Source organism: Saccostrea cucullata, unplaced genomic scaffold (assembly GCF_032062105.1).
Source record: "Saccostrea cucullata isolate Sc308-1 unplaced genomic scaffold, CSIRO_AGI_Scuc_v1 ctg1398, whole genome shotgun sequence".
Lineage (NCBI taxonomy): Eukaryota > Metazoa > Mollusca > Bivalvia > Ostreida > Ostreidae > Saccostrea > Saccostrea cuccullata.
In genome coordinates, this window is record NW_026929212.1 from 170,700 (window position 1) to 197,729 (window position 27,030).

At 33.4% G+C, this 27,030-nt stretch overlaps 1 pseudogene; it reads right to left on the reverse strand.

Annotated features, from left to right (window-relative positions):
* Positions 1 to 10,903: 10,903 nt before the first annotated feature.
* LOC134280091 (zinc finger protein 665-like) lies at positions 10,904 to 26,295 on the reverse strand (annotated as a pseudogene).
* Positions 26,296 to 27,030: the final 735 nt, after the last annotated feature.

Genomic DNA, 27,030 nt, shown 5'->3' on the forward strand with positions numbered 1-27,030 from the left:
CCCGAAATAAGTGCCAGATCAAAAAGACAAATAATTTTTTTCAGGTTTACAAGTTGAACTTGAAAAAAATGGCTGCATTTCACTTCTGGACTTATTTGTAATTATCAATTTTTCATTTCCTACATGTTTTTGTTTTCATTTTTGAAATTTTTTTTTTTTTTGTTTTCAGTTCCGACATTTTTCATATAGTACCTTTAGTAACAGATTTTCAGTTTTAAATTAACTTATGAAAATTTTTAAGGAATAATTTAAATCATAAATAAATCATTGAAGTCCAATTTCCGAGTTATGTAAATCTATCAATGGCTTGGACAGAAATTAGGTGCTGTCACTGACATTTAATTTAGTTCACATGAAATGCGTTGAAAAAATTTTAATATGCTCTCTTACTTAGATTAGTGCAACATGTGCCTGTATGTATGCATCTATAGATGATTCCGCGGAATGTTTATATTTTTTAAACAATATTTTGCAATAAATGCTTTAAAAATTCCGTTTCACTTCCTTAGAAAACATTAAATTGCCGCACAGGTAAATTCCGGATATGAAAAAAAAAAATATGTCGTCAATGAAAACACAAATGTCGGAAATGTTATCATGCATATTTCCAGAAATTAAATGCAGCGAAAAAGATGCTAAGTTCCCGTAATACTATATTAACTGTTGGAAATTTGAACCATTATGTCTTTCAAATAAATAGTCTTCTTTGCTCCGTTGTCGTATATAGACATGATAGATCTACATGTACATGCATGTTTATGTTCAGCAATATATGTATCTTTTCAGTAAGTATACCTATTAATCTTTTACTGACAAGAATGAATTAAATGAAACAGCGTATACAGTCTTTTTAAAATTATGAACATACCTGAAAATATTTATTAATAATTAACCCAATTTTGGTTTTAAATCCCAAGAAAACATTTTACATGCAGAACAGTACATCCTGATTGTATTTCCGCGACTCGGAGAAAGACATATACACAGAGTACACTTTTTTATTTTCAAATTATTAAAAAAAGTCGCATTTACTTCCACACCAGTTATTATAAATACTGAAGCAGACACTGTTTTCCCCCTATTCAAGGTCACCAGACAACACTTCATGCGCATCCTTAGATACATAAACATTGCGCGATCAATATTATAATTACTCGAACGTGACCCCAAAATAAAATGTGTGTCCCGACCGCGAGACACAACAGACGATTCCAAAACACAGGAATGGGGGGAAATTCCTAGTGACCTATATTTAGACTGAGGTCAACGACTGCAGGTAGAGCGGGGTGACCTAACTTACTCTAATTATAACAGGGCAATGTTCTACGCTGAACTTCATTGACCTGGATATCGTACTATTACGCAAGATGTGTGTTAAAATCCAGCGTTCATTGAACAGGGCTGTCTTATTTACACGGGGTTACACAGTGGAAAATTGTATGATATGGTTAACAAGAATAGATATGGGTTACCCCATATCCAAAGATATTCGACTGTTAGATTTAATATGTTTAACAGTGTTTATAATGACGTTAATAAAAAAAAAAAACTGCACTGTCTAATTATGGAACTGTTGTAAATATCGTGATTCCATAGCATTACGGTCACCCAGTCTCCTAACAAACAGTACACATAGGCCTACATGTACCTGTAGCCTTGGTCTACACACGTGCAATGGAGCTGTCACACGCATCCAGCGAGATCGGAGAAACACGTTTTGTTTTGCCGAGAAGTTACGGTGTCAGACAAAACTTTTCTTTTCTTAATTAGATCATATAAATACGAATTCTGATTAATAAAAATTATACAATCCCTGTTGAACTTTATATAGTTTGTTCTAACATTTGCATCTGCAACAACTTGTGTTTAAAATGGCCGGGTTGGGAAAATCAGGACCGGGTCGGAAAATTCTAAACTGAAAACATGGAAAACCTTTTTTGTTTTGAAAATAACTGAAATATACTAATATATTTGTCGCAGAAATTACTTACATTATTCAAGTTCTATATATAATGGTATGCTGAACTTCAACACGAACCCGAATCTCCAACCCATGCAGTTCTCGTTTTGCCACACATACCCTACAGTTTACGAGTTGTACACACGAGCAGGCCAGGGATTGAAAATTCCGTCATTTAATAATACACACACACAGAATGATTAATTTTTTCTTTAAATACAAATTGTATGATAATTAACGGACTATAAACGTGTACTTAATACAATTGTTGATATAGTATTATCAATTCATTGGTGAAAAGATATGAATCGAAGAATGACCTAATTATTCTCTGTTATCAAACACGTAAAAAAAAAAAAAAAGGCTGAGGAGGGAGCGAGCGTAGGAATATTGATATTTTTTATTTGCATTTCGGGGGGAAAGTGACTTTCTAATGATATTTTGACGTTATTTTTGATTTCTTTAACGTATGACATACACAACTTTACTTTTATCATGAACAATAATGTTGTATCTACTTATCATGATGGAATTATTTTGGTCGGACCAATATGTGTGAGCTGCCGCTGAATACAGTTATATATCTTGCAAAGATAGTATGCATTGATCGAATATATAGAAAAGGTTGATAGGAAACTTTCTTGTATATAAATAGAGTGCATTGTGCGGGGGAACAATTTGATTTATAAATCGTCTACGGAATGAGAATTTTTAAAGAATTCGTTTCACTTAAAAAGATTATGCACAAATAATTTATTCTCAATTACTTATAAATATAATTATTCCTACAAATTCAGGTTTTAAAAAAGTCATTGACTTCAAAAAGAATATAATTAAGCACATTGGAGGGAAAATAATTTAATTTATCGTCTATGAAATGAGCAGAATTTTTAAACGATTCTTTTTACCAAAACATGTTAAAGTTCATGCCCAAACCATTTATTCTCCATTAATACTTATATATCAATGTCTTACAAACTAAAAATTATACCTATACAGGTATAAATCTAGGTTAAATCAAGTCACTGACTTTAAATAAAAGTATATAATAATTGATCTTGATAATTATGCATTCATTCAGCTTTTAGAGACAGATGTGGTATCGACTGACGGTATTTATGGAAGGGAATTACCGCCAAAAATCTATGTACCTTGCTTTTATTCTTATTCTACCTACTTCTTTATGCTTTGTTACTATTGTAATTATATGTCACTTTATTGTTTTCATATTCGTCTTTATTACATTTCACTTTGACTTTTATCCTTCTTCATTTTGTCCTTACTTCTATGTTGCTTTATTCTTGTAAATTCATTCTACTTTTTTAAAAACTTAAACAGTTTCTTAAATAAATTATTCAATCACGCAAACAATGAAGCATATTCAATGAAGACGAATGGAAGTTGCCAAACCGTCAAAATTTAGTGCGGCATTATAACGCTAGGTGGTGTGGTGTTCGCTACGAGTGTTGGTAAAACTAGGTAACCAAACCCGGGTCGGGTTATTTGAGATTCTTAAATACGCCTTAGTACTTTAATTATCAATCGAACTTCTGAAGGCTGGATCCAATAATCCGATCCAATAATGGAAACTTCATATTTATTTTCTCTGGGCACACAGGAATAGCGGCCTCTTTTTTCAGACATAACTTTATACTATACTGAATATGTTCATTGAAAAGCCGACCCACTTTTTGTAAGAGTAAGGGTCAAATAAGTTAATGTAGTACGTATAGTAGGAAGAAAATTTAAATTTGATTCTATAGAAGAAGTTGAATCTAACCCAAAACTCACCCCGCCTTCGAAATAGGATTTCATTGGCATCGGAAGCAAATTGAAAGTGGGGGGGGGGGGGGGCTAAGTGTAAGAATTTTTTAAGACCTTAAAAAAAATCTGACAAGCAAAAAAAAAAAAAAAGAAAGAAAAGAAATTTCCATTTTCCAAACTCAAATATTCAATTTCGTCGGTGTGGGGGGTGGGGTGGGGTGGGGGTGGGGGGTAGGTTCGAACTCCAGTGCCAAAGTTTTTTTTTTCCATACAACACCACTTTCCCCATTTTAAACCTATACTGCATCGTGTCCATGGTAAGGTGGGGGGTGGTCTAAACCTATGCAGGAACGTCTGTACTAAGTCTATCTCTGGAAAAAAAAGTGGGGGCTAAGCCCCCCCCCCCCCTCCACGGTTCCGACGCCTAGTATGTATTTTCAAGTTTGGACAATTTCCTGGGGGGGGTTTTGTCAAGGTGCTTTCAGCCGGGTACTTTACTATTTATTCTCTTGTTGCCCCCTCCCTACTTTCAAAAACGTACAATGCTACGTCACTGTTCTCTCGCCTGAAAAATATAACTCTATTAAAGTTAATTGTTGGATTTTTGAATTCCAGTTTAATTGATATAAAAATGTTCAATATTTTGATACTAGTTAACCCTCATAAATTGGGTTGTTTTTCAGAACCTTCCACTGAACTGAACTTCATTTCACGACAGATAGTAACTGCTCATGTGCGTGATTCTAGGGACATGGCTTTGCAAAGGAGTGAGGAGCGTTAATATGGGTAGGCAGGCGCGGATCCAATTTTTTTCTTCCGGGGGGGGGGGGGTGGGGGGAGTGGGGTGGGGGTTCCACCCCAGTCCAAAAAAAATTCCAATCCCAGAAATTTCTTGACGAGCATAAAAAAACCTAAACTCGCCCAAACATCAAAATCCTATTTCATAGGGAGCGTTTAACATTTTTTCCTTGCTTTAGTATATACATTTTTAAACCTTGTAAATTCCAGGGGGTCCTAACACCCCACCCCCCTCTAGATCCGCGCATGGTAGGCGAAGTATAAGCATCATGCATCCAGACATACTAGAAACTCCCAGGTCTTATTTTCAGCGTTAATATCTTATATTAAAATAGCACTTAATTTTCAATAAAGAAAGAATTTGTATCTTTAGTACGCATCGTATTTGTGATCAGCCAGAAGAGCTAAAAAAATTCTTAGAACTCAAAATTCTGTTTGGTGGTGGTGAGGGGGGAAGGGTCGTCAACTTTTTTCAGTACTAAATTTTACTCACGCAAATAAGTACATGACTTTTAATATATAAACTGACTATTAGTACTGCAATAAAAAGGGTAAGGGATGGGGGCAACAAGCCTTTCGCTGAACTTTTCCAGTAGTAAAAAGTTACGTTTAGGAAAATGTTTCGTGGCCACCCACCCCTCTACCGGCGAAACTTACCCCATAGGAGGTCGTCCACCCGGAAGTCAGTATATATATTGAGACTTTGGTGGTTTGATTGTACATTGTATAATGCCCCTTGCGAGAATTTTTCACTCAAGAGGAGAAGCCACATCTTGCCGGTGGAGAGCTGCAAATTTGTCTTACATACTTGGCACTTATAGCCATTGAGCAGTGAGGGATCTTTTTTTCGTGCCAGCACCTACTGCGATACGGGACCTCGGATAATACGGTCTAGATCTCATCCGATGGATTGAACTCCACATCCTATGGTGGGATTCGAACCCACGACGTATTGATCGACTCCTTACTACTGTACTTCGTGACTCTAGACGCCGTAACCACAGTGCCACGCGGGCGACTTAACCCAGGGGGAGGCGGGGGGGGGGGTCATTATCCATATGTACTCTTGAAGATTATCTATGTTTAACTATTGGTTAAAATGATTTAATTATAAAGCACTTTTAAAATGATATTATTTAAATATTTATTCATACATGTATCATGTGTATAGGACGGATAACTTTTCTTCATAAACTGAAAACGTTCGTATATATAAACATCGTTTTACGATTAAAAAAAACTATTCGGGGGAGGGGTTGCTATGAAGTGGGGGGCGAATTGCTATATATAGCGAGATTTCCCACGGAAGACTAGCTATACCCCGGGGGAAGTCCCACTGTATAGTCTTCCGAAGGAAGCATCACTATGTAGTCAGTCTTCCAGGGGAAATCTTACCATCTAGCGAGACTTCCGAGGGAATGGCATGTATCGGGTACATTGGCATGTATCGGGTACATACCTGAACTAATAACAAATATCATTCATTTGAAAATTTAAGTTCGATTGATAAAGTATTAAGGCAGAAAATTGGAAAAAAAACTCGAATAACCCCGGCCAGGTTTGCTTACCTAATTTTACCAACACTCTTAGCGAACACCCCTGCCACCTAGCGTTAGAATGCGGCACTAAATTAGGACAACTCGTATTCGTCTTCATTGAATATGCTTCATTGTTTGCGTGATTGAGTTAACGTTCATAATAGAGATAATCATTTAAGATACTGTATCAATTTAAAAGAAAATAAAATGACTTAACAAGAATAAAGAAACATAGAAGTAAGGACGAAATGAAAAAGGATAAAAGTCAAAGTGAAATGTAATAAAGACGAATATGAAAACAATAAAGTGACATATAATTACAATAATAACAAAGCATAAAGAAGTAGGCAGAATAAGAATAAAAGCAAGATACATAGACTTTTGGCGGTAATTCCCTTCCATAGGTATTTAAAAGTGCATTTTTAAAAATAAACCACTGTGTCATAGGAAGTCAGTGAACCCGCTGTACAGTATATGCCACCCATACTAAAGGTTATACATGATATACACAGTTCAAATTAATTTAAAGCAGGCCACTCACTGTCCTACATGATCCCGGAACTCCAGGTAAAAGCTAAGTATACGCAGTACTATGAGTAAAAAAAAAAAAAAAAAAAAAAAAAAAAAAAAAAAACTAAAAGCAGCTAGGCCATTGCTGTCTGCAACCGAAATTCCCCATGCACCATAATATTTTTTTGAGAGCACCATATTGGTGTTGTCAAACAAAAATATGAATTGAATATTTAGGTGCATATGGGTGTTGACCATCATTTATTGGCATAAAGTCATGAATACAACAACAACTAGAGGTACACTGAGCTCACTAGTGATAAACCCCCACCTCCTCAAATATGATTACAGTGGCAAAATCTACGTTTTGTTCTGGGAGGCCCAAAATAAGTATCAGATCAAAAAGAAACAAGAAACTTATATTGACGCAAGCGTCAAAAATCGGCCGCAAACCAATTAATTGTTCCTTTGATAAAGTAATAAGAAACTAAAATTTGCGTGATCTGTTTTTAAAATTTCTTACATTTATCTGTTAAAATGTCCTCGTGACACGAAACACTTGCATTAGACATTTCCGATTTTCTTCATGCATAATGCATGTACAGAATATGTATAAACAAACTGCCCATAGACCTCTGCGTCTCTGCACTCAATTTGGTACTTGTAAACGAACTCTGGTAGAAGTTTGAAGTTATGTAGTTTTTAAAATGAAGGTACAAAACTAAATTTTAAACTTAGCTATAGTTTTACTTTAATAAAAACGCAACAAGTATAAAATAAGTGGGGACTCCTCGCTCTCTCTTAGAGGATGTTAACACCCCCCCCCCCAACTCCCTCTAGATCCACCACTACATTTCTTCTCTTTCAAATCTTGAGATATGGCGGGAAAATGCTTGGCACATTGTAAAACGCGCTTTATCCTAGTCTCCTGGACCAAAATGTTGTAAGATTCCGTGCTTTTAAGAAATCAATATTTCATCAATTTTTTGAAAATTTTCCATAGGAAATGTATAAATATACTCATCATTTTAAAATAAATACAACAAATCCTGTTTAGGCTGATTAAAAAGAGAAAGTAAAATTGTTGATATACATGTACAACTCGTTCTTTGTTTTAGACTATGCCTACATATAAAGTCGCCGCACTTCAGTCATGTAACAGTTTGTCAATCAGGATTGGATGAAATATTTACCCCCCCAATATTTAAAAAAATTTGATTTTATGATTATTGTGCTTTTAGTTAAACGTTTAAAATATCTTTGTTCAATTTTCTCTAATATAAATGTTAAATATTTTTATTTAAATTGTTCTAACTCCGCAGAAACGCACGGCGACTTAAAACTTTCATATCAACTAACCGACCACCTCCTGGCGGCCGGTAATAAAATAAGAGGTACATATAATGGCATCATGTAATAAAGAATCTGTGAAAAGTATCATCAAATTTTATTCAATGGTAACCTTAAAGGAGAATTAAGTTGCGGTTAAGAGATGGGTATACCTTTTAAGATTAAACTAAGAATGGCAGTTTACATCATTTTTTGCCATGGGAAAACCAAAATAAGTATCTGATCAAAAACTGAGTAAAATAAAAGGTGAACATTGTAGTAAAAATTCTGTGAAAGTTTCATTAAAGAAAGAGGGCGTATAAGGCGTGTACAATCCCCCGCTCTGAGACAAAATGTTTCTCAATTTTCAAAATTCACAGAAATGTTATATTTTTCCAAAATCATGTTCTCAGTAATGCCATCTTCAAAACATTCTATTATTTTATTTTACTGAACGACTTATCATTTGATAATCTTTATTTCAAAGTTGACAGTTAAGCATATTTAGTGGAAAATGAGTTTAATAGAGCTATAAAAAACGAATTTTGAACATGAATGGGTCAAGTCTTCATTCTTCGTGAACGCTTAAATGATGAAAATGTAAATGCGAAATCTATTTCATTTGTCCAAAAAATGGAATCTGAACCCATTCTATATGAAAATCGAACTTTTCTGAAAAAAATTACGCTTCAACAAACCTGTTCATTTAAATCACACTGAAAGATATCAATAATTAATATACTTCGTGGCGTAGTGGTTAAAGCGGTTGGTCTTGGACCAAACCTGCGCTATGAAGAGAGTTCGAATCATCCGTGAAGCTTTTTTTCTTTTTTTGTTTCAAATGTCTTAAAAACATGAGTGAAAAATGAATTATTAATAAATTATTTAAACAATGAAATACAGAATTTGATGTGAAAAAATTATATAAACCATAAAATTTTGAAAAAATACTACTTTTAGAATTGAGAAAAGTCTTTTTTCAGAGCGGGGGATTGTCCTCGCCTTGTACGCCTCCATTCTTTCAATTATTTTTGAATTTTTATTAATGAATTTTCAGCTTTTTCGTATTAAAGTAAGACAATTATCATAACAAAAATTGCATAAAAATAGATACCTAACAGAGATTAGTGTGTGAAAGAAACGAGAGGACAAAGACTTCCTAGTATCATAACAAGAACTGCTTAAAAATAGAAACATGTAAATAACAGAAATTAGTGTGTGAGAGAAACGATAGGACACGTGGGGATCGATATTTCCTTGTATCAGATAAAAATAGTCAAAGATGCTGAGTGAACTTATCACCTGAGAAATGCGGGGAGGGTGTCTGCATGAGTGTGATGAAACTTGATTTCTTCAGGTCATTTTTGGTCATAGGGAAAGAGACAGCCAATCCTACGTAACAGGCGAAAGGTCAACCATTGGAATAAATTATCAACAAAATGATAAAAAGTAAAGATTTTGCAAGAAGTTTCATATGAATTTTAAATTGTATTTCAAAAGTCAAAAGGATAAAGAGGTACAGAAATGTAAGTAAAAATTCAAGTCGCAAATTGATGTTTGTAGTTGAAAATTTTGATAAAATACATGTAACACATGGTCAGGGTGGAGCTCTTACACATGAGTAGTATAAATGCGACAGGGAAAGATTTCTCGTCAGAAATTCCGACGAGTTGTGTCTTCTCTGTTGTATTTATATGTACAGGCAAACCAGTTTCCAAGAGAGGTGAAATAAAAGCTTTCGTAAAAATTGGTCACTGGTCAACAGAGGAGTAAAAGATTCAGTTGGTTAACCTCTCACTGCGGAATTTAATACCAGTAAGATCCTGGTGGATATCAAACATATGCATGATCGGCCCAATGTCATTCGGGACTCTGCCTTCCTAAACCTTTGCTGGTTAAGATTTAACATCAATATTTAAGAAATAAATAACAAGTTTATAAACTTCAATGGGAATTGAAGTGGGTCGGTCACGTGATCAAATCCTGTGAAGGCCGAATTATTTTCCCTACGTGGCACCAACGTGCTTCCGTACTAAACACTTTTTTTGTTTCTTATAAAATTGCAGAAAGTAACGTGTTATAGTATACAGTATTCATTTTTATTCCCTCTCCCCATAGGATGCCTCAGAACTGGTTTCATTTCGTTCCGTTCCACCATAAGCCATTATTTTGTCACAAAACAGAAACTATTTTAATGAACCAGAAGTCTCTGTCGAGACTGTAGCTCTACTGGTCTATACTTAAAACAAAGGAAGAGAAAAGTAGCAGTTGGGACTTGAAACTTTAAAACAGCAATAAATAGAAAAATGATCCTTGCTGCTAGTCAAAATAAAAACCGATGCACAGAATTATGTATCTTAGTATAGTCTACTTGTGTGCCAAGTTATATTGAAATCGGACCAAAACTGTAGGAGGAGTAGCATTCTGAAAGAATTTCACAGAAATTTCTATTTTTAGTAACCATGGAAACACCGTTCATCGAAATCATAAAGCGATGCACAGAATTATGTTTCTTAGTGTAGTCTTCTTATATTGAAATCGGACCAAAACTGTAGGAGGGGTAGCATTTTGAAAGAATTTCACAGAAATTTCTATTTTTAGTAACCATGGAAACACCGTTCATCGAAATCAAAAACCGATGCACAGAATTATGTATCTTAGTATAGTCTAATTGTGTGCCAAGGTATATTGAAATCGGTCCAAAACTGTAGGAGAAGTAGCATTTAGAAAAATTGTTTACAGACAGACAGACGGACGGACGACGGACGCATTACTATCGCATAAGCTCTTCTGGTCTCTGACCAGTAGAGCTAAAAACAATAAATTAATGAAGCAAGAGAGTTTAAAATACTTTTAAGAAGGTAAAATCTCCTGTAAAATGTCAAATTTTATCTAGATTTGGAAAGAAAGAAGACTATACGGTATGTATAATTCCAAGGTTATTTATTTATTATTGTACAAGTTATTCAATATAGTATATAGAAACTGCTTGAAGCATGCATGATCTATATAACATTTCATCACATAAATGTTTCCTCATATGTGCTTTTAAGTTACCGGGTATTTGGTTCGCTAAATGCCTTCCCACAAAAATCAATTTTATAAGGTGTATCACCTGTTAGTGAAGTGTATGTGTCCTCATGTGACTCTGAAAGCAACTTAAGTAACCAAAAGCCTTCCCACACACGTAACATATATCAGGCTTATCACCTGTACGAATCCTCTTGTGTGTCTGAAAGTCACCTGACTGGCTGAATGTCTTCCCACTCACATCAAGGTTTATCACCTGTATGTGTCCTCATGTGTCTCTGAATGCTACCAGGGTCGTTGAGAACCTTCCCACACACATCACATTTATAAGGTTTATCACCTGTATGTGTCCTCATGTGAATCTGTAAGTTATATGACTTGTTGAAAGCCTTCCCACACACATCAATTTATAAGGTTTATCACCTGTGTGTATTCTCATGTGATCCTGTAAGTGATGTGACAGTTTGAATACCTTCCCACACGTCACATTTATAAGGTTTATCACCTGTATGTGTCCTCATGTGAATCTGTAAGTTATATGACAGGCTAAAAGCATTCCCACACACATCACATTTGTAAGATTTATCACCTGTATGTGTCCTCATGTGTTTCTGCAAGTTGCCTGATTCAGAAAATAACTTCCCACACACATCGCATTTATAAGGTTTATCACCTGTATGTGTACTCATGTGACTCTTTAAGTTCTGCGACTTGTTGAAAGCCTTCCCACACACCACATTTATAAGGTTTATCACCTGTGTGTATTCTCATGTGATCCTGTAAGTTATATGACTTGTTGAAAGCCTTCCCACACACATCAATTTATAAGGTTTATCACCTGTGTGTATTCTCATGTGATCCTGTAAGTGATGTGACAGTTTGAATACCTTCCCACACGTCACATTTATAAGGTTTATCACCTGTATGTGTCCTCATGTGAATCTGCAAGCAATGTGACTGGCTGAATACCTTCCCACACACATCACATATATTAGGTTTATCACCTGTATGTGTCCTCATGTGACTAAGTGATGTGACTGGTTGAATGCTTTCCCACATACATCACATTTATAAGGTTTATCACCTGTATGTGTCCTCATGTGTGTCTGTAAGTTATCTATTCGTTTAAATGCCTTACCACATACATCACCTTTATAAGGCTTATCACCAGTATGTACCTTCTTGTGTTTCTTTAAGGAACTCTTTCTGCAGACATCACATTGATTAGATTCATTTATTGTTTGTGTTAAAATATGCCCGTGCAAATGTTCTCTTTTATTTAACACGGTCATACATATATCACAGTTAGATGTTTTATTCTGGGAATGCTCTTTGGTGATGGTATGAGATATGACGGTATTTTTTCTGTGAACTATACTGCCATGTAATACATTTGATCTACAGAAAACATTTAAAAAGTTCATTTTCACTTGGTTATCAACTTGTATGGAAGATAAAAAAAAATGTTATTGCCTTAATACATAATTAATGTAATTCCTATGAAACTATAATTAATTTGATACTTGACACGACAGTATGATATTAATTTTTCATAATTTACACATAAGGATTAATAAAACAATTAGGAAGAGTACCAGAAAGATGGTTCTCAAATTGCAACTGGAACTCTGATATTCGATATATGTTTTAATGAAAAAAAAAAAATAAAAACCGTTATTCATAGATCAAATATTATACAAAGTATACAAAGGATCATTTCATTATAAAAAAGAAAAGATCGTTTGGAGAGATCAATTGTTCAGAAAATCATATTTCATTCATTTTGATTTCAGTATTTAAACCTTACATTAAAGGTCACTTATGCATCATACAAAAGCTTTCCAACAATTGGATTTAGTTCATCTTTTAATCTAGAGGTCATGACATTACAATTTTTGAAAAGACACCCTTGCCCCTCATAAATGTATGATATATCAAGGAGCAAATTTCAAAGTTTTTTTTTTCTTCAAAATATACTCAGAGCCCCCTTATCCCCTGATCCAGGGACATTGAACTTCATAATCTGGAAGAATCGCACTTGCTCATCAATTTAAAAACTATGTTTATAGAACTTTACCTGTAGTTTATTAAATACCTAGGAACAGAGAAGATTTTCAAAGAATAAACGCAATTATATTTGATTTAATTATATAATCAAAAGAGCCCCCTCCGCTCAAACACCATAATTTCTGACCCTGGGGCTGACTAGGTCAAAATAAGATAATTGAACAAACTACAATAAAAACAAACAAATGTATTATGCAAAGATTAGGCTAAACAAAGCTTACGCGTTACATGGAACATGATTGCATGATTTTTTGTTCTATTCTGAAAAATGCTAGAAAAAGACAAACTTTTAATGAAATTTTTTATTAAAGGATCACCAGGACATGACCATGAATGGGATTTCTTCAGATCCTTGTGTAGCGATTTCATGTGAGCGGATCAGAGGATCTGATTTATATTAGATTAATAATTTGAACAAACTAATCTACACTACTTTTGGATCCTTCAGCATCAATCTGACTCGTCATCGCTTTGCTGTTCTAGAGATTTTTATCCTTATTATACCTATGTAAACATCTGTGTAGCTACATCTGTCACCAAATGCCATAATTTACTTAAACAAACTAAAATCTACACTACCAGACGACTATATCATTACGAGTTATCATGTTAGTATTGCTAGTCTTGAGATTTTGAAGGTTTTCAAAAATTATATCATTATTCGTACAGCTTGTAAAACTTTGATCTCTGATTGTGAACCTGTCTGTCCACTGAATGCTATCATTTTAACAAAAATTAATCTACACTTACTGGTGATGATTCCATATCAATACAATTTCTCATGGTTGTGCTATTCTTGAGAAAATTTATGATTTTTAAAAAATAATCCTAGGATAAATTTTTATCTCCGATTGTCTTGAATAAACCTACATATCTAAACTTTGTAATGAAGTTTTCATATACGTTTCAACAAATTTGGCCTAGAACAGAGGTGGTATTTGGAGACGTGGGTTTCTGAAGATGCCACCAAATTTTCAATAATTCTTAATTACCTCCCTTTGAAAGAGGGCAATGTCCCTTTTTTTTAACGAACTTGAATCACATCTATCTCTTTATCCTTTGAAAATACAAAATTAGCAATTAATTGATTTAACTTTTCTTAGGCATGCCAAGGATAATGTGTGTAAAGTTATATTCTTTTAATTCAGGGATGAATTGAATGTGCACCGCTTGGGTATTCGGAATTCAGTCGGCTTATTCATAACTGGTAAAATGAACACCCTTATTTGAAAAAAAATTTAAACCCTTTACCTTGGAATTCTTTGTGGGAGTTAGATTGAAAATGCTCCTGTGATTCAGATTAAGATGTCAAAATGTAAAAAGTTTACAAATAAACAAAAAAAAAAACATACAGACACCCAACACTCTGGAATCAGAAAGGCTAAATTAAGCCTTCAGTTCAGATGAGTTAAAATTTTAAATAAGTTTATCCAAACCAAAGAAAATTATGAACATATAACGTATTTGTGTCTTTTACATGCCTGCCAAGCATATCCAGTTTCATGGGCTTCATCCTGGTTCTCTGTAATTTCTCCCTCATACGGACCAAATCTTGTCCTTTTGGGGAAAAACATTTCAGCAAATACTCCTAGTCCAGTATTGGTTATAACTGATTCCCTTACTGTTAGGCCAGGTGGAAGGGTTTTCTTGGATCTTTCCAGAATACCTAGTAATTGCTTAATTAAGAAACTTAATTATAATTTTCCTGTGCCTATGCACTGCAGCACTTGCTGGAAATGCTGAAAAAATTCTTTGGAAATCCTTTTATTCATTTCGTTGATAACAATTATCTTAGCAAGTCTTATGATGCATTACCTTTCATTTTGTATCATTTACAACTAAAAGTGGACCATTTATTAGATAGTTACCTTCATGTTCCTATATAAAATACCTCCGTATTATTTACAACTAACAGTGGACCATGTATTGGACAGTCACCTTCATGTTCCTAAACAAAATACGTCTGTATTATTTACAAATAACAGTGGACTGTGTTTCTATATCGTACCTCTGTATCAGTGACCACTAACAGTAGACCATGTATTGGACAACCACCTTCATGTTCCTATATCTTACCTCTGTATCAGTGACCACTAACAGTGGACCATGTATTGGACAGTCCCCTTCATGTTTCTTTATCTTACCTTTATATCCGTGACCACTAACAGTGGACCATGTATTGGACAGTCACCTTCATGTTCCTATATCTTACCTCTGTATAAGTGACCGCTAACAGTGGACCAAGTATTGGAGAGTCCCCGTCATGTTTCTATATCTTACCTCTGTATAAGTGACCACTAACAGTGGACCATGTATTGGACAGTCCCCTTCATGTTTCTTTATCTTACCTCTGTATCAGTGATCACCGACAGTGGACCAAGTATTGGACAGTCACCTTCATGTTTCTTTATCTTACCTCTGTATCAGTGACCACTAACAGTGGACCATGTATTGGACAGTCCCCTTCATGTTTCTTTATCTTACCTCTGTATCAGTATTCACCGACAGTGGACCAAGTATTGGACAGTCACCTTCATGTTTCTATATCTTACCTCTGTATCAGAGATCACTGACAGTGGAGCATATATTGGACAGTCCCCTTCATGTTTCTTTATCTTACCTCTGTATCAGTGATCACCGACAGTGGACCAAGTATTGGACAGTCACCTTCATGTTTCTATATCTTACCTCTGTATCAGAGATCACTGACAGTGGAGCATATATTGGACAGTCCCCTTCATGTTTCTTTATCTTACCTCTGTATCAGTGACCACTAACAGTGGACCATGTATTGGATAGTCACCTCTGTATTAGTGACCACTGACAGTGGACCATGCATTGGACAGTCACCTTCATGTTTCTATATCTTACGTCTATATCAGTGATCACTGACAGTCGACCATGTATTGGACAGTCCCCTTCATGTTTCTATATCTTACCTCTGTATCAGTGACCACTAACAGTGGACCTTGTATTGGACAGTCCCCTTACCTCTGTATCAGTGACCACTAACAATGGACCATGTATTGGACAGTCCCCTTCATGTTTCTATATCTTACCTCTATATCAGTGACCACTAACAGTGGACCATGTATTGGACAGTCCCCTTCATGTTTCTTTATCTTACCTCTGTATCAGTGACCACTAACAGTGGACCATGTATTGGACAGTCCCCTTCATGTTTCTATATCTTACCTCTATATCAGTGACCACTAACAGTGGACCATGTATTGGACAGTCCCCTTCATGTTTCTTTATCTTACCTCTGTATCAGTGACCACTAACAGTGGACCATGTATTGGACAGTCACCTTCATGTTCCTATATCTTACCTCTGTATCAGTGACCACTGACAGTGGACCATGTATTGGACAGTCCCCTTCATGTTCCTGTATCTTACCTTTATATCCGTGACCACTAACAGAAGACCATGTATTGGACAACCACCTTCATGTTCCTAAATCTTACCTCTGTATAAGTGACCGCTAACAGTGGACCAAGTATTGGAGAGTCCCCGTCATGTTTCTATATCTTACCTCTGTATCAGTGACCACTAACAGTGGACCATGTATTGGACAGTCCCCTTCATGTTTCTTTATCTTACCTCTATATCAGTGACCACTGACAGTGGACCATGTATTGGACAGTCACCTTCATGTTCCTGGTTACATTCCTCACAGTCTGCAATGTATTATTTTTAAATATTTGAAGTTTTTTTTCTGTTTACTTTTTTAAGATATTTTGATTGAGTAACACAATAGCTATTGACAGTCAATCCTCCAGGTAGAGATCACGTTAACACAGAAAGGATTCACTAAGCGAGTAAATTTTTCCTTGCCAAAGACAATCAATTACATCCTTCATTTGATCAAAGAAAATGTATTGTAAACTTAGCAACAGCAACACTAAAGTAAAATCTGAGATACAAAAATTTAAGAAAAGCTACTTTGGCAATGTGGCATGAAAGATGATATCATTACAGGTAAAGGTACCTATTAGCTCTTCAGTCCTCCTAGTTTAAGATATGCAATAATTTCTATGAGATCATGATAATATCCGCATTTACATCAGAACGAAACAATTCTAGAGTACGTTTTACGCATGTAATACGGAAAACACATGACAATATAAAGTATAGACCCTCAATTTGTAAATTAATTAAACATTTTAAACAATCTGATACTTACATATAAAATCATCATCATCTGGCACTTCAACGTCCATGTAATTAAGTCTTTCTTGTACTCTAAGTGGATATGTATGTGACTCTGTTTTCTTCATCTCTTTCGTATTCTTCTCAGACTAAATAAGATTGGCAAGGAAAGGAAATCATATACAAATCTTTGAAGCATGTCAGTGTATTAACCTTTTATCCAGTGGATATCATTTATACCACTAAAGTATGATTGTGAAAGAAAAAATGCAGATTTCTATATGAAAACTGTAAAACATTGATAGTGATTTATAAATCGTGACTTAAATAAATCTTCCATGATCTTTGCCGTTTGGTTGGATATGTTTTGATATTCTTACACGATGTCGTTTTCACTCATTTTTCAAAATTTGGGGTGACCAAAAGTACTTACCTTTTTTTAATGTCAAATGTTTCATTAAAATATTGTGAACTACCCCCCAAAATGATGCCTTTTATTGGCTTTTAAGGTCATACGCAATATAGTTTGAACTTTACTGGATTCTTCCCTGGAAGTGAAGAGTTCCACTAAATGAAGGACCTGTGTGCAATATTTTTAATGTCGTTATATGGATTTGTACACCTCTTCTAAAGCAGTTTGTGATGAAAAAAAAATTGGAATTTTTATTTTGTAATTTTTGTACATTTTTCTTTGAATAATGCAAAATTTTTCAATTTTTTTTTATTCACGCAACATACAGCATTATAAACATATTTCAAAAGAAACAGAATGATGTTTTTTTTTATTTTAAGAAAGAGAGAGCAATAGAGAGAGAGAGAGAGAGAGAGAGAGAGAGAGAGAGAGAGAGAGAGAATGTAAAGGTTCAAGTTAAGAGAATACCAGATTCCATCTGTTCCACTGGGTATCAAACTTTTCCTTTTACCATTCCTATAAGAGATAATTTTTTGTGTTTCATAATGAAATTTCATTTGTGATATTGCATTTTGTACATTAATAGGTTTCTTTGTGCACTTTGCAGTATAAATATAGTATTTAAGCCAAAGAAGAATAACATTTTGAATTTCAGTATTTTCCTCAATAAATCCTAAAATAAAAGATTTCTTAGTAACATTTATCATTAGACCAGTTTTATCTTCAATCAAATGCACAAATTCTTCAAGAAAAAATTGTGTATTATTGCATTCCCATAGAATATTGTTTTATCCTCGGTATGACAAAACCTGCATAATTTACAGTCATTTTTTTTTTATTTTGAATAAAAATGAATTTGTTGCTAAGATTTTGTTTAAAATCCTATATTTAAACCATTGGATTCTACAATCTTTTGTTACCCTAAAGGGTATCATGTGAATTCTTCTCAAAACCCCTGGTAAGTATAACGCATGGTGATTTTTTGTCTAAGAACATGTAATGGTATTATAAGTTTGAATTTAGAATATCTTAAAAATTTATCATTAGGTAAGGTACCTTACATATGTCCTTAAGGTAATTCCACCCCCTATGATGTCATAGGTTTTTGCAAAAACTGTTACTAGGTTAAATTCATACCTTATAGAACAATATCTTTTGGAAGAATGCTGACAATGATAAATATTGTTAATTGAAATTTTTTTTAAAAATGCATATTTTCTCTATTTAATCAATTTTTTAATCTTTGAAAAATGTTGACAAGGGCAATAACTCCTAAGGTCTCTTCATTCAGGCATTTGCTTATTGTACTTCTAATGTAAAATATTTCCCTGACATTTACAATTCAAAAGTATCTTATAAGAAGGAAGTATTTAGTATTAGGATCATTCAGCATCAGAATTATGCACTTTAACTAGTTTTTACATATTTTTCATAAATACTGTTTACAAAAAAATGTGCGATTTTTTTTTATGTTGAAATACACTTCTGTTTATTTATGTTTTGCATTTTAAAAAATATGGTGACCTATACATTTTTTACAATAATTGGAAAATTTAGAGTATATTAAATGAAAATAAATGCAGTTTTTATACTTTGAACCATTAAAATTGTGAGGGTGGAAACACCTTAAACTTGCTACGTGTTTTAAAGTCAATATCAAACATCATAAGTGACCCTCATGTTTAATCTGGCGATGTAAAAATTAAAAATCAAGAGATGTTGTAAAAAATTGTAGTGCATGATTAAAAAGGGGCATGAAAGATGTAAAAACCCTTGGAACATTCGTTTGGTAGAGCAGGGCCATCTATTAAAAGATTGGTTTCCCTCTCAAGACAAACTGGCTAAAGTGACCCCGCGCAAAACAGCAAGTATTTTCTATGCATTCTGGATTCTAAACAGGAAGACCACTGGCCATAACGCTGAGTAACTGTGGCCCTGCTGTTCTTCATCAGTCTTTCCACATGAAATATTTATTTACCTACTGTGCCTCCTTTAACAATATGAAATCTTAACTACCCCCAGAATGCTTCCACATATTAGTCTCAGTTTTACTTGTGATGTGGTTCTTAAGAACACTCTAAACACTGCACACTACAGAGCTCTATTTATTGGGTAGTTTTATGCAGTTAGAGTGACCTGCCCTTAGATATTAGATTGAAGAAAGTGTTATTTACCGTTAATTACATAATTTATAATGGATTGAAATATTTTTAGCATTATATAAGACCAAGAGTTTGAAATTTAATTATTTTCATTCGTTTTTCCAATGTTAGTAAAGAACAGTGATTTATGCTCACAAATAGTCCATTGTCTTTGAACATTTTTCTGCGCAAATATTGCACGTACCCTATGTTCTAAATGAATGAAAAAGTCTCAATATGCATATCTTTATTATCCCCCTGATTTCACAAAAGCGAGGAAACATTCCCTAACAAAAAAAAACTATAGTTAACTAAACTATAGTTAACTATAGTTTCCTATAGTTAACTGTAGTAAATCAAAGTGTCAAAGTTTTCAATAAAGTTTTTCAAGGTGTCAAAATTTTTGATAAAGTTTTTCAAAGTGTCAAAGTTTTTGCCAAAGTTTTTCAAAGTGTCAAAGTTTTCGACAAAGTTTTTCATAGTGTCAAAGTTTTCGACAAAGTTTTTTAAATGATCAACGTTTTCGATAAAGGTTTTCAAAGTATCAAAGTTTTCGCCAAAGTTTCTCAAAGTGTCAAAGTTTTCAGCAAAGTATTTCAAAGTGCCAAAGTTTTCGACAAAGTTTTTCAAAGTATCAAAGCTTTCGATAAAGTTTTTCAAAGTGTCAAATTAAAGTTGTCTATAAAGTTTTTCAAAGTGTCAAAGTTTTAGAAAAAGTTTTTCAAAGTGTTGAAAGATTTAGATAAAGTTTTTGAAAGTATCAAAGTTTTCGATAAAGTTTTTGAAAGTGTCAAAGGTTTCGAGCTTTTTCAAAGTGACAAAGTTTTTGATGAATTTTTTTCGAGGAGTCAAATTTTGTCAAAGTGTCAAAGTTTTCGATAAAGTTTTTCAAAGTGTCAAAGTTTTCGATAAAGTTTTTCACAGTGTCAAAGTTTTCGATAAAGTTTTTCAAAGTGACAAAGTTTTAGATAATCATTTTCAAAGTGTCCAAATTTTCGACAAAGTTTTTTGAAGTGTCAAAGCTTTTAATAAAGTTTTCAAAGTGTCAAAGTTTTCTCCAAAGTTTTTCAAAGTATCAAAGTTTTTGCCAAAGTTTTTCAGAGTGTCAAAGTTTTTGCTAAAGTTTTTCAATGTTAGTATCAAAGTTTTCGCCAAAGTTTTTCAAAGTGTCAAAGTTTTCGCCAAAGTTTTTCAAAATGTCAAAGTTTTCGCCAAAGTTTTTGAAAGTGTCATAATTTTCGCTTAAGTTTTTCAAAGTGTCAAAGTTTTTGCCAAAGTTTTTCAAAGTGTCAAAGTTTTTGCTATAGTTTTTCAAGGTGTCAAAGTTTTCGATAAAGTTTTTCAAAGTATCAAAGTTATCAATATAGTAAATCAAAGTTTTCAAAGTGTCAAAGTTATAACTACAGTCAACTTTAGTTAACTATAGTATTTTTTTTGTTAGGGTTAAATCTCATTCGTCTGTCAGTCAGTTTGTCTGCCCGTCACAAAAACTTTAACCTTGCCCATAACTTTTGATGAGGTAGAGCTATGACTTTCATATTTCACTTGTGTATTTCTTGTGACAAGACCTTTCTTTTGATACCACCAAATTTGACCTTTTTACTTTGACCTCGGAGTTTGGCCCACTTTTACACAAAAATTCTGGACTTTTACTTTGGCCATAACTTTTGAAATGTAGACACTAGGACTTTCATATTTCACTAATATATTCTTGATGGCAAGGCCTTTCATTGGATACCATCAACCTTGACCTGCTGACCTTGACCTTGCAGATTTTTGTACTTGTGAAAAAAAAAAACTTGGCCATAACTTTTGAACGGTAAGGAATAGGGCTTTCATACTTCACATATGTAATTCTTGTGAGAAGACCTTTCATTGTATACAAAGAACTTTGACCATTTGACCTTGACCTTCGAGTTTAACATACTTTTAAAAAACAAACCTTAACCATAACTTTTAAAAGGTTAGGGCTAAGGCTATCATGTTTCACAAATTTAATCCTTGTGACAGAACTTTCATTGGATATCAAGAATAACCTTGCCCTTGGTGATCGACCTACTTTTCATTAAAAAAAAATTGGGTAATGTATATTAATTTGCATTTAAGAAAAGTTTAATATTTACTATGTTGTCATACGGGGTTATCACAAACACATCTTGTTCCTTATCTTGAGAAGAGATATGACTTTAATATTTGACATGTGCATTACCTGTGACAAGATGTTTCCAAGCATGCTATGATTTGTGACCTTCACGATTGACCTTATTTTAAAAAATCTTACTTCAGTGATAATTTCTAAATGACGTATGATAGGGCGTTCATATTTGAGACATTACACTATATGTCATAAAAATTACATGTCACCCACAAAGACACCGAAATCGGGGGACCACAATTCTTTGAATTTGCATATATGATATATTTTTCTCTGAGTCCAAAAACAGTTTCTGTTAGTGTTTAGAGCTTTGAGAGGGAGAGATGTCAATTTATCAGTAAGAACAGGTTTCTTTTACTACAACTTATAAATTAACCTCAGAGTCTGTTATAAGTACATTCACATCACAGCTTTCTTTAAGTGAATTGTTGAATTTACATTGATATTTCATTTTTACCTTTATTTTTCTTGGTCTATTTTCCTTTTGCTTCTTTTCAGGGACAGAAAACCTAATTGTTTGTTTCTTTTCTAAAGAAAAAAAAGATCCTGACGTTTAATGCTTACCAATAACATATTATGAGTAAAAAGAACCACATTTACTCTAAAACTTCTTTCTAGAAGAGCATTAGTGTTGCACAATATAAGTTCATGACTTTTCTGTGTATATCAGAGAAATATTAGTTATATTACAATTTCTGTTCATATTGTATTAGGAGTTCAATGAAAAACTACCAGCAGACACTTAGCTACTAATGTGCAAAGTGATCAAGGCCACAATTAAAATATTGTTGGTTTGGCGTTGCCGACTCAGTCTTAATACATTTGGGTCGGTAGGTAGGGAAAATATTTTTTTTCTATTCTTAATATTTTAGGAACCGTGAGTATACCCCTCGTAGACTTGCAAGGTGTCCATTCCTCATCACTGTCTGATTCCACTTTCTTTGGTTTTCTTATTGCTCTAGACCTGGGTCCTTTCATAAACTCAAGCATCACTGCTGGCAATCCTTAAAAAATGACCTTCTAAATAAATCTGAACTAAATCATAACTAAGTTTTTCGAAATCCTTTAACATGTTTAATTGAAAAAATAATGGGGAAAATTTTAAGTTTAACTGTTGAATAAAAAGATACTTTTTTAGGCTTACTCTACATTTCCATCTTTTTGAATCATGACAAGCTTAAATTCTTTATATTAAATGTGTGCTGAAAAACACAATTTGCTCATGATTCTCAATATTTTTTTTTAAGGTATGTCACTCGTCAGCTTTTTAGAAAAGTTTACGCAGAAGCATTTACTTCAAAACTACTTATTAAAATTCGATTTTTATAACATATTTGTACATTCAACGAAAAAACTACTCAAAAATCTACAAAGAAGCAAGATTTATGAGGGACTATTTTTTTTTTTTTGGTGGAAGGATATTTAGCAGAAAATTCTGCAAATCTGCACATTTATAAAATTTAATGTAATGGAAATTTAGCCTCACATAATTTTACTCGGAGAATATTTTCCGTTTTGATATTGCTAAAAATATTTAATATAGGTCTTTAATTTATATTTTTAGACTAAAGTTTTACACCTTCCCTCAACAAACTTTTCCAAAAAATGAAAAAATATTGAAGAAGTCAAGATCAAATTTACACCATTTTTTGCCTGAAAATCACATATTTTGACATATATTTCAAAATTAACATCACTGACCCCATCTTTTTCTTTCATTATTTTAAACTACTCGATACTTGTGACTGATCACACTTAAGTCGTAAAAAGTTTGATATAAGAAATTTTTTTATTGCCTATTAAGTTTTTTAATACCCCAAATATGTTATTTTTTAGTGCAAAAAGGTCACACAATAATTTACGCGCATTAAGAAGAAGGTACAGTTTCAATACAAAATAAGCCATATATTTTTCTAAAATATGAAAGTGGTATAAAATATCAAAATTCATTCTTTCTGAATCATAGGAATTCCTTGCAGTAAAAATACACAAACCGTTTTTCTCAAATGACCTCCCAAATGCTAATTGTGACGTCATTAACTCGTGCATTTTCCCGCATTTTCTTTAAAGTTGCAGAAGACATCAATTTTCGGTGGAATTTTCTTTCAGAAAACATACTTTGCCACTGTCGCCCAGAAAGATTTTGAGATGTGATTTTTCATAGCATTTTACATAATATATCATAAAATTAAAGCGGGCGACGGTGGCAGACATTATTTTCTAAAGGAAAATTAGCACAGAAATGAGTCATTTTGGGGCTTTTCTGCATTAAACATAGAAATGTACCAAATTAATGACGTCATATTTCCACAAAGGCCCTCCTCTATGCCATATTCTTTTATGATTTATCATATTCATCTTCTCAACTATTGTTAAAGCCAATTTCATAACTTTTTACGAACATTAAATTTTTAGGGCACAATAAAGCTCAAACTGTACCCTCTTCTTTGCAAGATTTGTTTAATGATAAATATTATTCAAACTATTTTACGTAAAATAATATTATATTTATTGTCATGCTTACATCTGATAAACTATAATAAGGGTTTAAGTAATTAACCAAAGAGATGAAATTTAAGTGCAAAAAGGTCAACTTAAATGTAACATAGATCAGTAGGATGCACACTGACCCCCTATTTTCTTTGCGATTTTGAGTTACACTTTTTGAGTACTTATCCAAAATATACTTCTCAAAAAATACTTGATTTAACAAATTTCAGGAGTGACTTACCTTAATTCAAAAATTTTAAAATTAATAAGTAATTTTGGTAAATCTTTAAAAAAATGAGTAAATGTTCAATTAAGACAGCTACTAGAGTTCTTTTACCTTACCTGAGTGCAAGGATAATAAAATTAATCCTTATTGTTATTTAGAACATACCAACAGCCAGCATAGCTGCATTATCTCGTAATTCTTCCTCATGTTCCTGTATCTTAGCAGCTCCACCTTAGAGAGTTTGGCCAGCTCATCCTTGGAGAAGTATCCCTCAATACTGTACTCTCTGTTCTCCAGCTCTCTGATCACTTCATCACTGGGGAATTCCATGGTTCGTTTTAGACTAAATATAACATGTATCAGACATATAAAATTTCAATTCATAAAACATAATAATACAGTACATATATATATCCATCTGATTTCTTCATTTCCGACCATGTAATAATTTACACTTGTGTCTGACAGTGTGTGTACAGTAAATTTGTGTTTCTAATCATCAGGTTCTTAATTAGATTCTATATAATTTCTCTGTTGTACCAATATTCTATGTATAGGGTAATTAATGCTTTATCCACTATAATAACTTAACCCCCTCCCCCTTTTTTGCTGAATGGTTTTCGTCCCTTACGCAGTGAAAAATAATAAAAGATATAAATAATGTATATGCTTAAAGCTTCCATATGACAAACTCAATTTGCAAAATTGAAATATAAAGATTTTTAAAATCATAAAATGCCAAGGTCGTTTTTAGGTAGGCCTAAGTCGTTTACTTTATAGCGAGCGCAGCGAGCGTCGCAAAGCGACGCTCGCGAAGCGAGCTCAATAGACTAACGTGTAAGAACAGAGGAAATTCGGATTGAAATCTGTACATATGTCAGCCAAATTTCTCTGTGCAACATTCCCAGAATTCCTGCACTACCCAATGTCCTTTGCGCGAATATTGCCGAATAAATAAATAAATAATAACGTAAAGCATATATCAGACTTTCAGTTTGTAGAAATCTTTCAAAGAAACAAGAAATAACTCTGCAATGTTTTTCGACAAAAATTGCACTAGTTCTATAGTTTCAAACAGACGCTCGGCGATCTCCGTAAGCTCCGACGAGCTAATTTGTGACGTCGTATGACGTCACAGCTAGTCGAGAAGTCTCGTGCGGCTTGACGTTGGAAGTGGCTGATCTCAAGTGTTTTTGATGGTACAACTGCGCTCGCCCCAACGGTCACACCGTAAAACATATTAGAAGTGAAAACAAAATTAAAAAGAATAAATTGCCATCTTACAAAGATATGATAAAGAATAATATAAACTAGTTAACTAAAGCATAATCCTTTCTGGTTTCAGTATAACTTACAATTAGCCCTGATCTATTGTAAACCCGTTTCTCTTTGGAGACCGTCTTCTTCGATTCACGAAGCAGACGACAATGAAATTGACTCGAATGTCGAACCCGATGTAAAAAATTTAGGTTGAAAAAAGCATCGGGAATCCTTTATATAGTACTAGGCCCTTACAGTATTGAGTTTCTGACTCTTGTTATTTAAATTCTTAAAAATAAAAAAATAAAAAAATTTGCTTTCCACGCATTCTCAATTTATAATGCCAAATCGACTTTGGGAAAAGTCAAAAAATTTTGTGAACTGAAACTAACACTTTTATATGTCATTTGAAGCATGAAAGTGTATAGTTATTAAAAATCACAATTTGATTTACATACTTCATGCTGTGTTTTGTTGATCTCCTTCGAAATGAATGCGGTTGGAGGGCTAATTTTACACCAAGATATTTACGTGATATTGAAAAGCCATATTTGGAAACGAAAGAATTTTTTTGAAAAATACAAAATTAAGATAATACAAATCGAATTTTGTTAACTATAAACATTTGTGAAGCCGTTTAAGCACCTTTGTAAAAGGTTGTAAAATCTTTGATTCAATTATGAGTAAAAACAAAACAGGCATAATTTTCACTTAAATGACATTATTTCCTTTTTCTTTGAAAAAGTTTTTATCAAATCTGACGATAAGCTAAATAACGACAATATTACCTAAAATACTTCATTATTTAATTCTTTATTAATCTATTCAGAGAAACGCACATTATTTAAAATATCAGCAGGTAAAATATTTCGCCATTACCTGATTACGAAGTGTTTGTCAAATATCACGTAAATATCGCACATAGATATCAAACAAAAATAAAAGTATATTCGGGGAAAAATGAATATATTATTTCAAATTATTGATTTTTATGAATTTTCTTATCTGTGTTCTTGACAAAGGGTTGAATTGAAAACTCAAGTTATTACTTATCTGTAGAGGGATCATTTAATTTATGACACCCTCCTTTCACCATTTAATCTGTTGATTATTTCAAATGCTTAACTGCTTGTGAAACTTTATCGTCAAATCTCTAAAACAAAACAAAGTTACCCCCACCACCCTTAAAAAGGTTTGT